General features: G+C 35.3%; 1 long non-coding RNA gene across 2 annotated transcripts in view; it reads left to right on the plus strand.

Moving 5' to 3' along the window:
* The first annotated feature begins 3,534 nt into the window (after positions 1–3,534).
* The window catches only part of LOC139592667 (uncharacterized), a 29,939-nt gene continuing 20,199 nt past the window's right edge, over positions 3,535–13,274 (plus strand). For both annotated transcript variants that reach the window (XR_011680087.1, XR_011680086.1), the window contains exon 1: positions 3,535–3,746. This is a non-coding gene — a long non-coding RNA (uncharacterized lncRNA). The remainder of the gene's footprint in view (positions 3,747–13,274) is intronic.

Consider the following 13,274-nt stretch of genomic DNA (forward strand, 5'->3'; position numbering starts at 1 on the left):
TAATGAAACTTCAAAAATGTTGCAATGAACTCATCAACATTTTTGATATGTAAAAAAACCCCAGTTCAATGTCTTTCAAAACTGATTGTTTCTTCCAATTTACCCTTGTTTAAAAATAATTAATTGGAATATTCCTAATCTACACTCGCTTTTCGCCTTTGACCCAAGCAGTCAGTCAACATTTTACATTTTGGTTAATATGAAAAAGATAAATCATAGGAATTAAAAAAAGATTTTTGGTAACAAGTTTATCACACTATGAGCAAAATCCTTGCACACAAAATTTACTCCCATATCCACAGCTGTAAAAGCCAACCTGGCTGCTGAATGGAACTCCAGTCAAAATACCACTGTGCATCATAATGACAAGAGAATGAGATATGTTGATAATTAAACTTGTCTGAAATGGTGCCAGATGATTTTGACCGCATGACTTTGTTTGGCACAGAATATATACTAATAATATTAATGGTTACCATTTTGTAATTTAAAAAAATTAACAGTTCATTTTTTTAAATTAATTTCAGAAATTAGGTGCTGATTTTTGTTCACAGAAAGGGTGTTTAATTTTGAAAAATTTTTGCAAAGATTTTTATTTTCTATAATTTATTTTTTTTTTTGCTTAAGCTAGTTTTCCAGGGATACTAACATGGCAAGAGAGATTATCAAAGAGAAACTACATGCAGTGTGCCTTGATCCTTATCTTCTGATGGTTTCATCATTAAGTTTTATATGACAAGCAGATACTCCTTGATTTTCTCTGTGTTGGAGCTTTCCAAGCATACTGAAATTGTAGCATATTTTTGAGCACTAACATTAAATCTAAACTGGACAAAACACTAAAGAAAATACGGTTAAAAATCTTTTGTAAAATATTCTGAGATCAGTTGATTAAAAAAAAGGTAAAATTTTTTGTAATGAGAAAGGATTTTGATATGGCTGCTAATATCTTTTTATTCTAACCCCAGATTCTGAATCTTTTATAGGTACTGTTCCTGTCTCTGTTGCCAGAAATTCACAGCAATTCTTACCAAAAGAGAGCTGAGCTGAAAGACAAAGCAGATGGGTGCTGCGTGCTCCCTTGTTCAGGCACCCAGATCTAGAGCTGTACAAGAATCCCCCAGCCTGGTGATATTCACACAGATTTTCTCCTGACAGCTCTGGCCACTCAAGGTGAGCATTCACCAGCCATTGGTGTTATAGAAACGTCCTTGTCATGCAACTATCACAAGTTTCATGCCTTGTTAGAGTTGCACATTAGGGAACCAGAAGACAGAGCAAGAGAGAACCTTAGGAATTGATACTATGTGAAGCATCTCAACGCATCTTCAGCAATACTTTTCCATAGGAATGCCCCAGTGGTGAGGGACATGATGCAGGACACACCCTGCCCCTCCCCTCAAACTATTTACTTTGGTGAGACAAAAGCATTGGTATTTGATTATGAAGAGAAATGAGTCTGGAATATATTAGCCAAGGTTCTTCATCACACAGCAAAAGCAACTGTACATAAATCATGTCAGGTTTGATTTATCAGGTCTGCATTTTCTAAAAGTTTGTGACTTTCATGGCTACATAGTTAAAACAACTGAGATAATTTAGATGATTTAATTAATTTTATTGTTATTATGGCAATAAATTTGCATTTTTACAGAGAGGAAGAAGGATAAGGAAATACAGGAATTAGCCAAAGAAAAGAAAGAAGGGTAAGGAAATGTAAGAATTAACCATCTCTGCTCACAGCTCTGACTTACACCCAGTCAGAATGTTAAAGGCATAGTAATGTTTAAAAATGTTTCAAGTCTAGGCTCTTTTGTCAGGATGACAAAAATCAAGATTGGCACTGTTATAAATGATCAAATCATGAGCCAAACTTATAAGAAAATTTAGCAAAGATTTATTAATTTGTCTGTGAGACCAAAGTTCAGTCTTCGAAACCACCACAGCCAAAGGGTCAGCGTCAGGCCTGGGATCGGTGCGGGTGAACACGGATCTGACCTCCGAGTGTCAGAGTCTCCCCAGTTCATGCTCGCAGCTTCACGCATGAAGTTCTTATACATGAACTAGAAGTGAGTTCTTATACTCATACACAAGAAGTGAGTTCTTATACAGTTTATTCTGCCCGAGGCAAAGATGACCAAATTTTCTTTGTGTCTCTTCACATGGATCGCTGTTGCTTTCCATGCGCAGAGGTGGACAAAGGTCCCGTCCAGGTGTCTCGATGCTGTCAATCGACTCTGGAGAAGCCGTGTATTCACATGTGTCAGGATGGTGCCGTTGGTTATCTCGAGACAGATGCAATTGGCAGGATGATAATCCCTTTCGGGTGGTCCCTACAACTCAGGGAAGCCAATGATTACCGTCCTGGAAGCCTCTATTCTTACATTAAGCATCAATGTTTATCTTAACGTGCATCCGGGAACTAGTTGTATCTGAATAAGACAGCTGCTCCCAGCCAGGGTAGTCAAAAGACATGGTTTGGATTTTACAATATTTTATACATTAACAGCATGAATTATCACTACCATATACTACAGCACCATGGTCTGAATAGCCCAGTCACATTTAACTTTTAAGAAACACACAAGCAAAGCACTGAAGAAGCACTTAATGAAAATATTTTCAGATGAGTATTCCAAAACTAATAAATACCAGAATTAAGGTTTCAAATGTAGCCTTCATTTGACACTCTATATTTATGCATTATGAGAACAGCTTCTGCATGATCACATTGTGTTTTGCTATTCTCCAGCTCCAGACAGAAGAGATGAAAAGCCCACACTGCATGAGTGTGACTTGTCCAGAATCACAGTGGAACACTGTGATGAAGTCCAGTTTCTTTGAGAAGTATCCAGCAGTCACAATTATTAAATCTTCTTACATACAGCTCCTGCTTTATTATCTGTTTATCTTCATTTACTGGAAAAAAAATGCATGAGTATCCTACAGTTGACAGTCTCTTTCATTATAAAACTTGATTGGCAGTCTGTGAACTGAATGGGGAGAGAATGCTAAGAAAAAAATTGCATGTGCTAATGTAATTATAGATGGTAATTCTTACATCTAAGACAGACTAATTAAGGCTGTATAGGCAACCTTAATTCTGACATTTTTTTAACTTCTGAGTAATTGACCTTGCAATCGCAGCCCTCCACATGTATCAATTATAATTAGCTTTTAAAAACATGAAAAACAGGCACTGTTGCTGAGGCAGAAAAAAAAAAGAAAAAAGGAGAAGAAATTTTCCCCTCTGGAGACGAGCTATGATTTTTTGAGAGTCAAATCTTTCAGAACAACAATTCAGAGGGCTGCAAGATGACCTACCTACTCCAGGCAGGCCTGGCACCATTAGTAACCCCTACATGGGGCAGTTACTAGAAACTTGAGTACACATCAGCACTGAGAGTTTTCAACAAGGTATTTGTTGTTGAAAGGTGGTGATTAAGGATGCCTGGCAGAAATTCAGGCTTGGTGCTATCGCTGCTGCCACCAGGCTCTCTTGCCTTTACTTTGTCTCTGTAGTCCTCTGGTTCTGCCTTTCTTATCCAAGTTCCTCCCTCTGCAATTGCCTTATTTTGTTTGTTCTTTCTGGATCTTGGTCCTTGCACCTCCTCTTCTGAGCTGTAGATTAGCTGTTTCTTTCTGCTCCAGCTGCCTGTACTCAGCCCGCCTTCTCTCAGACCTCATCTCAATCGAAAAATGAACCATGAAACTCCCTGAGGATTCCACTAAAGTGCTATCTTGGGGTAAGCTTTGTGTGTATTTTGGCACTGGTCTACTTTCATACAGAGCCTGGAAGACAGAACCATAATGTCCCCTGTTAAAACATGAAAATCTTGCTTGTCAAGTGGTCACAATATATCTTTTATTATAGTGTTTTTAATATGACTCTGCAACATTATCTCTCCGATCTCATTGTCAGAACCTTTTAACTCATGTTTTATTTATTTTTAAATAATTCAAAAACTCAAGATATAAAACTTCAGTTTTTATTTTGGAGCATGGAAAATCTACAATGTAATTATTATAATGTAGAATTATATAGGAAAAAAGTTAACTGAGGAATGCTTTGGAATCACTATCTCTACCCCTCTTCCACAGGCAACAATAAGCAGAATGTTATTAGAATAATAATGATAAATGACTTGTGATTAGTAGTCAAAAATTTAGCTCACCTAGTTTGAAAGGTTGAGAACTAGAAATATTTATTTTGCAATATTTTTAAATAAATAATATGTCATATTGTGTAGATGAGTTCCTACTGACAGTTGCAAGTATTGTTTTAGTTCAATCTCTGCTTAACCTGTTGTCAGAAACCAAACTTACATAGTTTTTTCAAATAATTAAAGCAAGTCCAATCCTAAGCAATTACAGCAATAAAACATAATCTGCTTTGTCCAAACTTAGTTTGGAAGTAAAAAATGAAACAAAGTCACCATCCTGGATCCCTGGCATAGGTGTATTTTGATGTTATAATGTTAGAGGGAAAAAAAATCCACAAGGAACTATGAAATTCTCAAATGATACAGACAAGACTTCCTTAATATACAGTATCAGAGTTCTTCACCAGATCGTGCCCAGGGAGAACACCATCTTAGAATTAATGAATATAAACAAGCAATAAATGAATTTAGAGTTAGCATTTTTTCACCATTAAAACAATGAGATGCTGGTGCATTTGCAAAGGTAATGTATTTATACAGGGTGTGCAGCAGGCTCCCTCTCCCCAGGGCATGTATTTATATCTGAGCTCTGTGTCCTGGGCTCCCCTTAGCAGTGAGGAAGAAACAACTTTAGGGCACAGAACCAAACCTCCAAAAATGAGCCATATCTAATTAACAGGACCAAGTGTGTCATCTATGCTGTAATTTTCACTGAGCTTAAATGTCATAAAGAGATTTTTCCAGATGTCTTTTTATTTCCCAAGAGACTGTTCATGTTTTCACTGAGTCTTTTTATAACAGTTTGGGGTTTGGTGGGGAAGGGGGGTTGTTTGTATTTTTGTGTTTGTTTGTTTGTTTTGGGTTTTTTGTTTGTTGGTTTTTGTTTTGCTTTGGATTTTGAGGGTTTTTTTACATTTATCAGGAAAACGAATACTCCTTGATATCAAATTCTGTTTATTCATGGGAAATAAGAAAAATCATCTGATAAACTTGATACTCAGTTATTCTTTTTAGAACATGTTTATTTATAGTTTGAAGAGCTAGCTTAAAGCAATGGAAAGTAAAGAGTACGACTCATTTCAAATCTGAACAAGCTTAAAAAAATTAAGTAAAAAAACTGAATTGTGGATATTCTTCAATCTATTGTATTTACTGTTAAAAAGAGAGCAAAGCAGAAGGAAGTGAGTAGACACAAAGCATGGACTTCAAAAAACATTATTTTAAAGTATTGAAAATTTGCCATGGCATGCTGTTCTCATTATATTTCTCAATATGTTATAGCTATTCTAGGGTTTTCTATTTGTTTTCCCAACATAAATCTCATTTTTGTATGACATTGAAAGGTGTGTATCACAGACTTTGCTTCTTTTGTTCATACTGTATAGAGCAGCAGCTAAAGTAGTATCAGAAGGCAAAGATCTACAGAATTAATAGGATTTGAATAAAGCCATGAAGTAGTAGATAAAGAGAACATTGATAGAGAGTGAGAAAAAGAAATCAGTTTTTTTCCAGCTGATCACTATTGGTGAATTAGAGAAAAAGGAGAGCAGCTATCAGTTAACTGATTGAAATAAAACTGAGTCACATTGTATTGGATTAACTTTGCCAAAAGCTAAACTTTCATTCAGCAGCTCTATTTGGTCCCCTTTCCCACAGGGTGGGCTGCTATGAGGGAAGTAAATTCCATCCCAGCCAGACCCAGCAAAAATCTCCACAGAAAATATTTTAAACTCATGTTCGACAAAATAGTATTTTTAATTGAAAGATTTCCCAGACAAAATGGGAAATTCTACTTTCATTGGACTCTTGTGTTTTCTGATTCTTGCTTTAAATCTGCAAGAATACTAGGTATCTGCACATCAGTTAATTACAACCTTTGATTTTGCAAATTACCATTTACATAAAAACAACAATTATATTCAACTACTTAAAAATTAAGGCCCACATGCCATATTAACTAATGATAAATATAAACTGTTTCTTAACATACAGAATTTTCAATGGTGTATTTAAGGAGATAATAAAGCGTCATTTAATGTGCAGTTTCTGTAAGGAAAATTAAAGAATAATTCTTGCAAGAAATTGACTAAGTTAGTTAATTTTACAAATTTACTTACTAAATATCAATTCCTGCTCCCTAAATTCATTGCGATACTGCAAGAGAAACTGGGGATGAAATTTTCCTTGGAGCAAGTTTAAGTACATGCACAAGAAGTAATGGAGCATGTAGATTCAGAAAGACACAAATAACTTGCTGCAGTGTAGAGCATTGGAATACCCTGGCAGCCTGTCTTATTTATGGAAAAAGGTCTCAATAGCTAGAGGACATGTCAGAAGGTATACCCCCATCTAAAGGAAAAGCTGTAAATAGAGCTTTCATTCAGTGTACATATCTTCTTTAAATCTTCTGTCTTTTTAGTGCACTCCCAAGTCTGAGCCTACCAGTCATTTAATGGTAATTTATAAATTATTTCTCTGCTGAGAGTAATGACAGAAGCCTTAAGATCCTCAGTGTGTGAGATGGCAAAAGAAAAGTCAAGTTTTAAGTATAGCTTCCCTCTTAGCTCAGCTGTTTGTTTGTTGTACTTATAAGCAAATGATAACAAATGGTTCACTAACTTGGTAATAGTTTAGAGCCCCCACATCTATCTGTATGAGTCAAGAATCCACTCATCAGCTCCACTGTGGAAATGAAACATATCTGTGTCAACAAATCTGCATGTCTAGATCAAATGAGTGAATAGGAGACTCACTTGGTTCTGGGGGGCTGCATAATATACAAGACAATAGGAAGAGCACACTGAGCCAGACCAAGGGTCTGTTTGCTGTATGGTCTTTGACAATAGGAGGTGACAGCTGAAAGGACAAAGCCTGTGACAACCAGGCAAGCCTTTAAGATACAGGCTTATCCTTTGTTTTTTCCACTCTGTCCTCCCAGCTTTCAGCAGACTGTCTAGGGATTTCTAGAGCCAGAGATATTTTTGTTTGCTAAAGTCTCAATGTGTATCTCTTCCACAACTTTGTCAAATTGCTTTTTGAACTGATTTGCCCTTTTGACACCTGGAATGCTGCTTGGCAGAGTTTCCAGAGAGTATGTGTTCAGGTAAAAATATATTTCTTGTTCGCTTGCTTCAACCTGCTCAGTGATGATGTCTTTTCTTGATCCCTAGTTTTTATACTGTTAGAAATAAGGAGTGTTTTCTACCCTCATATCCCGTGGGACTTGAAGACCCAGATAAGTTCAGACCTACAGGATTCATATATTTCTGAAGTAAAATTTAAGTTGCTATATCATTCTGTTACAATGAATCTATTTATTTCACAAAAGACCAGGCTCAGTTTCAGGAAAATTATGTTTATTGTTTGTCCAAGCTACTCTCAAAAGAAAGAAATTTATACAATGATTTTTATACTGACAGTTTCAATTTTTTTTGTTAGTATTACCTGTCAGATACTTAGACAGAATCAGTTTAAGGATGTTCATTCTTTAACTAATCATAAATAATAATAAAACTTTCCAATATTAGCCTTCAAAAAAAAAATATTTCATGCATTTGCAAGAAATAATAGCACCATTCACAAGCACTCAGTACAATGTTTCATAAGTGCAATGTAAGGCATTGCAAATTCCAGTTTCAGATAAAAATGCATTGCTTTTTTTCCTATAAATAAGTACTTGTGCTATGGCAAGCTCTCCCAAGAAATTTTATACGTAACCCCTTGAAAATTGCAGAGAACAGACAGAGCTGTCTGATGGTATTCAGCATGAACAGGGAAGTTGAAATGATCATGACATAAAGTAATCTTGCTTAATATTCCTTTTAGATTCTCTGCTTAACTCTGGCTTGTCCACAAATTCTTACTATTCTAGTCATTTGCAGTGAAGCACAAAATTGTTTTCTGTATTTCTAGTCAGATTATAAAACAAATTCGGAAGCCTGGGAAATGTCTAGATTTCCTCAATGTATCTCTATTTTAGGGCAAAGGGCCACTTTTTCAACTCTCCTCACTTCTCTGTCTTCTGCCACTAAACAACCACTAGGTTTCACATTATGTATAAATATATTGAATGACTGAATAATATAAAAGTTCCAGATGTTAAGTTTTAAAGATGAAAGACCGGAAAGGGTTGGTAAATTAATTGCCAGCATCTACTGACAGATGCTCCAATTTCATGAAGGGTTCTTTTACAGAAAAATACTTTTAAAAAAAATAGCGTTTTGTCTCTATCAATTCTATCATGATTGACTTAATGGTACAAAGTTGTCAAAATTATTTTCATTAAAAGCCTATCAAAATCCTGTGTTGGCTAAAGCTGTCCTCTTGTTCAGACTTAGATCTGTCAGACTCCTAATATCAGCACACATTCCAACTTATTTTGAAATGATCATTGTATAGTTTCTCATTGCTCTTCCTTCTGAGGTATCGCTTGAATCTGACATATCATCAGCTTTATCCATCTCCACTACTTCCATGAGATTTTGCCTTGTTCTCAATGGCTTTAGAAAGGGGTGTTAAAAGTGGTATATAAAAAACAAGGAGAAGGAAGAAAAGACTGTGAAGTGGCACTTGGGAACCCACTGTCCCAGGGAAGTATCAAGGATTTGATCATCCAACCACCATGCACTTCACTGCTCTTGTAAATTTGGAATACTTAAGGCTCAACTTTTAAAAAGAAAGTAAAAAGTCATATATAATGATATATTTCAAGATCTAAAACTTTCAAGGAATAGCACCAAATATCCACAGAAGCTATAATAAAACCATTAGAGATGACAGCCATGGAAGAGTGAAAGCCCCATTGCAGGAATTCTTGTGGAAACAAGTGCTTTGTAAAATGGTCCATTTTAAATACTGTCATGTTCCCTTGTGGTGCGAACTGTATCAAATTTGAGTGAAACTGGTTATGAAATACCACAGATCGTGGATTGTAGAAATATATAACTTCCCACACAATGCATTAAATGAAAGAAATTCTAAGGAAGTAGCCTCTGTGTTTACACTAGTTTGATGCACACTTTATTGCCTACATCTGGTGGAGTAAATAAAGATTCTTTCTTTTGGATGGAGACCCCCATTTAAATCTATAGTATTGTGAATCAGAGATACTTGGCTGAAAGCTGGAAACAGACATACAGCATGAAAAGGTAATTTTAGTCACTTAGGTTTAGAGTTGAATGTTGGAATTGGAAAACAATTAGAAGAATAAACTTCTAGATTTATTCTGCATGTGGAATTGCTGACATAACTTGCTATTACAATTTCTATCTTTGTTGAATGCCAGGAAGATATGTGCATATATTGGGAACTAAGCAGGCTGGCCTGAATATTGCAGAGGAGCTAATGAATATCATCTCTAAGATCCTACTTATACTTAGTAAATGAGATGATATTTTTATCACAAAATCTGCTACAAATTGTCAACACTGTAGTAAAACTTCTATTCACACCTTTTTCTATGAGCATGTGAGGAAATAGTATCAAGCTGCACAATCTAATAAATTCATAAAAGCTTACTAACAACTCAATATTCATTTTTTAACAGTCTGAATCCATGCTAGTATATACAATTTTGATATTCAACTCAAACCTGTCCTTGAAATTGCTGGTGCCAGACCCAGGAAGTATCCTCTCTGCAAACGCATTGCTCTATTTTTCTTATACTTTAAATTGCTACTCGGTCAAAACTTTTTTTCTCTTTATTAAACTGAAAGCTTGAAATTCTGTTCTTCTATACATTTCCTGTTTTCAGACACTAGAATAAAATAAATTGTTGCCATCTTAAGCACAAGATTTTCTTAGTGAAGGTCAGTCATGACACTTAGATGAAAATGTCTTCATATTTACCATGTAGATACAACAAAACATGGTTGTAATTTTATTTTCTTGTGGTTTCTAATTTTTCTCAAAGGACATTTGGACAATTCTGAAAATAAGAAAAGCAATGTCACTTTGCTGCAAGATCACATTGTCTAAGAAGTGATTCAAAAAAGGTGTTTGAAGGAAGAAGGGGATTAGCGTAATTGCCATGTGCATCCTTCTTTATGTAACGTTCTACAATGCTGTAAAGAGAACCAGGAAGACCTGTTTTTATTTTGAGATAAAGAAAAGGTATTGTCAGACATCCTCACCTTTCAAATCCCAACCTGGCAAATCCCACTGGTGTCAGTAGGAGTCAAGTGACAAAATCCAACAGAACCATAGCACAGTGCTCTGAAGCACAGGCTGATCCTTTTGCTCCAAGCTATGACTAAAGGAGGATATTGGTTATTTTGGGGAGTCCAGATTATGCTAGTGCTTCATACTGGACTCCACAACAGTCTCAGATGAAAAATACATTTTATTGCTGAAATTGGATCACATTTGGCTTACATATATGCGCATATTTTCAAAGCAGCTCTAAGTCTGGTCATCTGTTTCTAGAAGAAAACCACAATTTGTCATCTGATTTCAATTGAATTTTGTATCACATATGCATTTAAAAAAATAAATTATCTGTTTTGTTTTTTTTTTTTTTCTGAAGACTTTTTGTTTTGGCTGTTAAACCATTTTTTGATCCAGTATAAAACCAGTTCAGATCACCAGATATCTTATTCTCCAGTAATAAAATAAAGCAAATAACATGAAAGTATGAACTAAAACGTGGCCTGAAAAATCTCAAATTCCTCCCAAATAACAACACAGTAATTATTAACTAGAAAAAAATCAAAAATTAATAAATTTTCATGTTATTGTAAATCCCAGAAAACATTTATAATTGTGTAGATGATTTAATATAAAAACAAGAGTTAATAGTTGTTTTTAGTATTGCCCATTGATTACTACATTAATAATTTATACAACAAAATAACCATAATTACATGAATTGCAACAACTGAAAATGTGTGTTAGCAGATGGCACATGTGGTTAACTATGAAAAGCAATATTAAAAATCTTTGGGTTTACCTCCTATCTTATTTTCCAGCTAACATTGTAAGAGAACCTGTTCCAAAATTTTGACCTGTTAACGCAAATGGCAGCAAGGTCCTAGCTGGCCATTTCCCCTCGCTCCTGATGGTAGTCTTCTCTGACAAACTGAAGAGTTGGAAAATTAAGAGGTGATCTGTCAGAAGGACAATAGCATGTGTCTGCACTTCTGATTGCAGTTCAATTGAAAATAGGTAGCGAATTAAATACTTTAAAAAGACCCCCACTCTCCTGCTGGACACAGGAAGCTGGAATGAAATGTTGAGGTGTGACCTGTTCCTGGAAAGTCCTCCTTTCTAGCTGCCAGTGGCCAGTGTAGTGCCCAACTTAAGGTCTTTATGAGGATAAATTTGCATCTGAGGCTTTCAGCAGCCTGTGGTACAGCGCAGTGGCTGAGGTCCATCTCTTAGTCAGGAGCCAGAGGAAGAAAAGAGACAAGGTTTCACAAGGTTCTCTGAAGCTTTACAGGTTGCTACTTGTTGCAGGAACAGCACAGGTAGGGTTGAAAGCCTTTCACATGAAATACCCTGGAAAATACAAGGGGACTCAGACTTGCAATGTAAATGTTTTTTCTTAACACCTGCCATCAGCAGACTAAAAGTGAAAGGGTTAATTTTATCAGTGTGAGTGAAGGTCAGACTTTGACTGCTTGACCTCCAAAGACAACTGCAGTTGAAGTCTGTGGAGTGGAAGTCCAGAGATGAATTAAAGGTAATATTTCCTCCACTTAAGTAGCATTTCTCTGTAATGTGAAATTATTGCTCTTATCTGCTTTGCACCTACCATAAAGACCATAAAAATGTTATTGCTATCTAGTCAAAGAAAGAAAATAACAGAGTTTTAACTAAAGCATAATTATGAACTGCCCAACATACGCAATAGCTCTGCTAGAGTTGATTGTGACCTGTAAGGAGCTACTCTTAACCTACTGTACTATGTGTAAAAGTGAAATTTTCTGTCTTCCTGAGTTACCTGAGTGCCCAAGGACTAATTTGAAAACTGAATCACTTCTTAATTGGACACCAGGGGTCAATTGGAGTCTCTGTGTATTTTGGATGCCTCCAGATAAATAGAAATTTTCAGTCTCCCAGTTTTTTCCTCAGGCTCCCAATTCCTTTTTAGATGTACCTATGAGATTCTGTAGATTTTAAGCAAGTTTTTTTAATACTGAAAAACATTTAAGTAGACATACATCTTTACAATTTCATTCTATTAATTTAAAACTGATTTATAAGTCTTATAACACAGAATTATGATTATCTTCTGCAACATAAATAAAACAAGTCATCAAATATATAACCATAAATCCGATAAAAATAATTATAAAATGTAAGTAAAGAATCTAATGGAAAATCAGTCTTCATTTTTACTATAAACTATTGAAGGAAACCTCATAAAGACATAGATGTAGACTCTCCTGGTCTTCTGAAATGTAATAGCTAAATGTTACCTCTGCTTATCTATCTTCTTTCTGTTGTAAATGTCTATTTTTATTGATGGTTTCTGAATTACTGAATGGACATTCAATAGTATTTTATCAGCAATCATGGAGAACAGGCTTTCTGTAATTATAAAATTTTCATAATGACCTGTAAGTTCTTTTGTGGGCATGATCCAGAAAAGTAAATTATATAATTTTCACACAGATTTAAAATAAGAGCAGGCAGGAAAGAGAGATGTGCATCAAGTTTTTAATGTATAGGGCACAGGAAACAGCTGTAAGTCACTTGAAAGTTTCTGAAGTTGTTAAACTCTAGAGCCAGGGAGGTTGACCTAGGCTGGCTGTCACACCCCCACCCAGTGACTTTCTCACTCCCTCTTCTCAATGGGACACAGGAAGAAACTATGATGGAAAAGCTCAGGAGCTGAGATAAAACCAGTTCATTTGTAATTTTTTGTTTATTATTATGGGCTGCTATGAAGAAAGTTAACTCCACCACATCCAGAACCAGTATATAAATACATCTTAAGTAATCAATTACATTATATAATTCACTCCAAAAACAGAATAAGGAAGGCAATAATTTATTTTAGTCTAGTATAATGAATGATTCACAAAGAATTTTTAAAGAACATTTTCAATGCTAATATAAGAACAGCTAGTTCAGGATTTCTTTGTAGTGTAGGCAGTTAAATTTTACCAC

This window comes from Agelaius tricolor, unplaced genomic scaffold (genome assembly GCF_023055355.1).
Source record: "Agelaius tricolor isolate 1412-34295 unplaced genomic scaffold, bAgeTri1.0.p SCAF_9, whole genome shotgun sequence".
In the NCBI taxonomy this organism is placed as follows: domain Eukaryota; kingdom Metazoa; phylum Chordata; class Aves; order Passeriformes; family Icteridae; genus Agelaius; species Agelaius tricolor.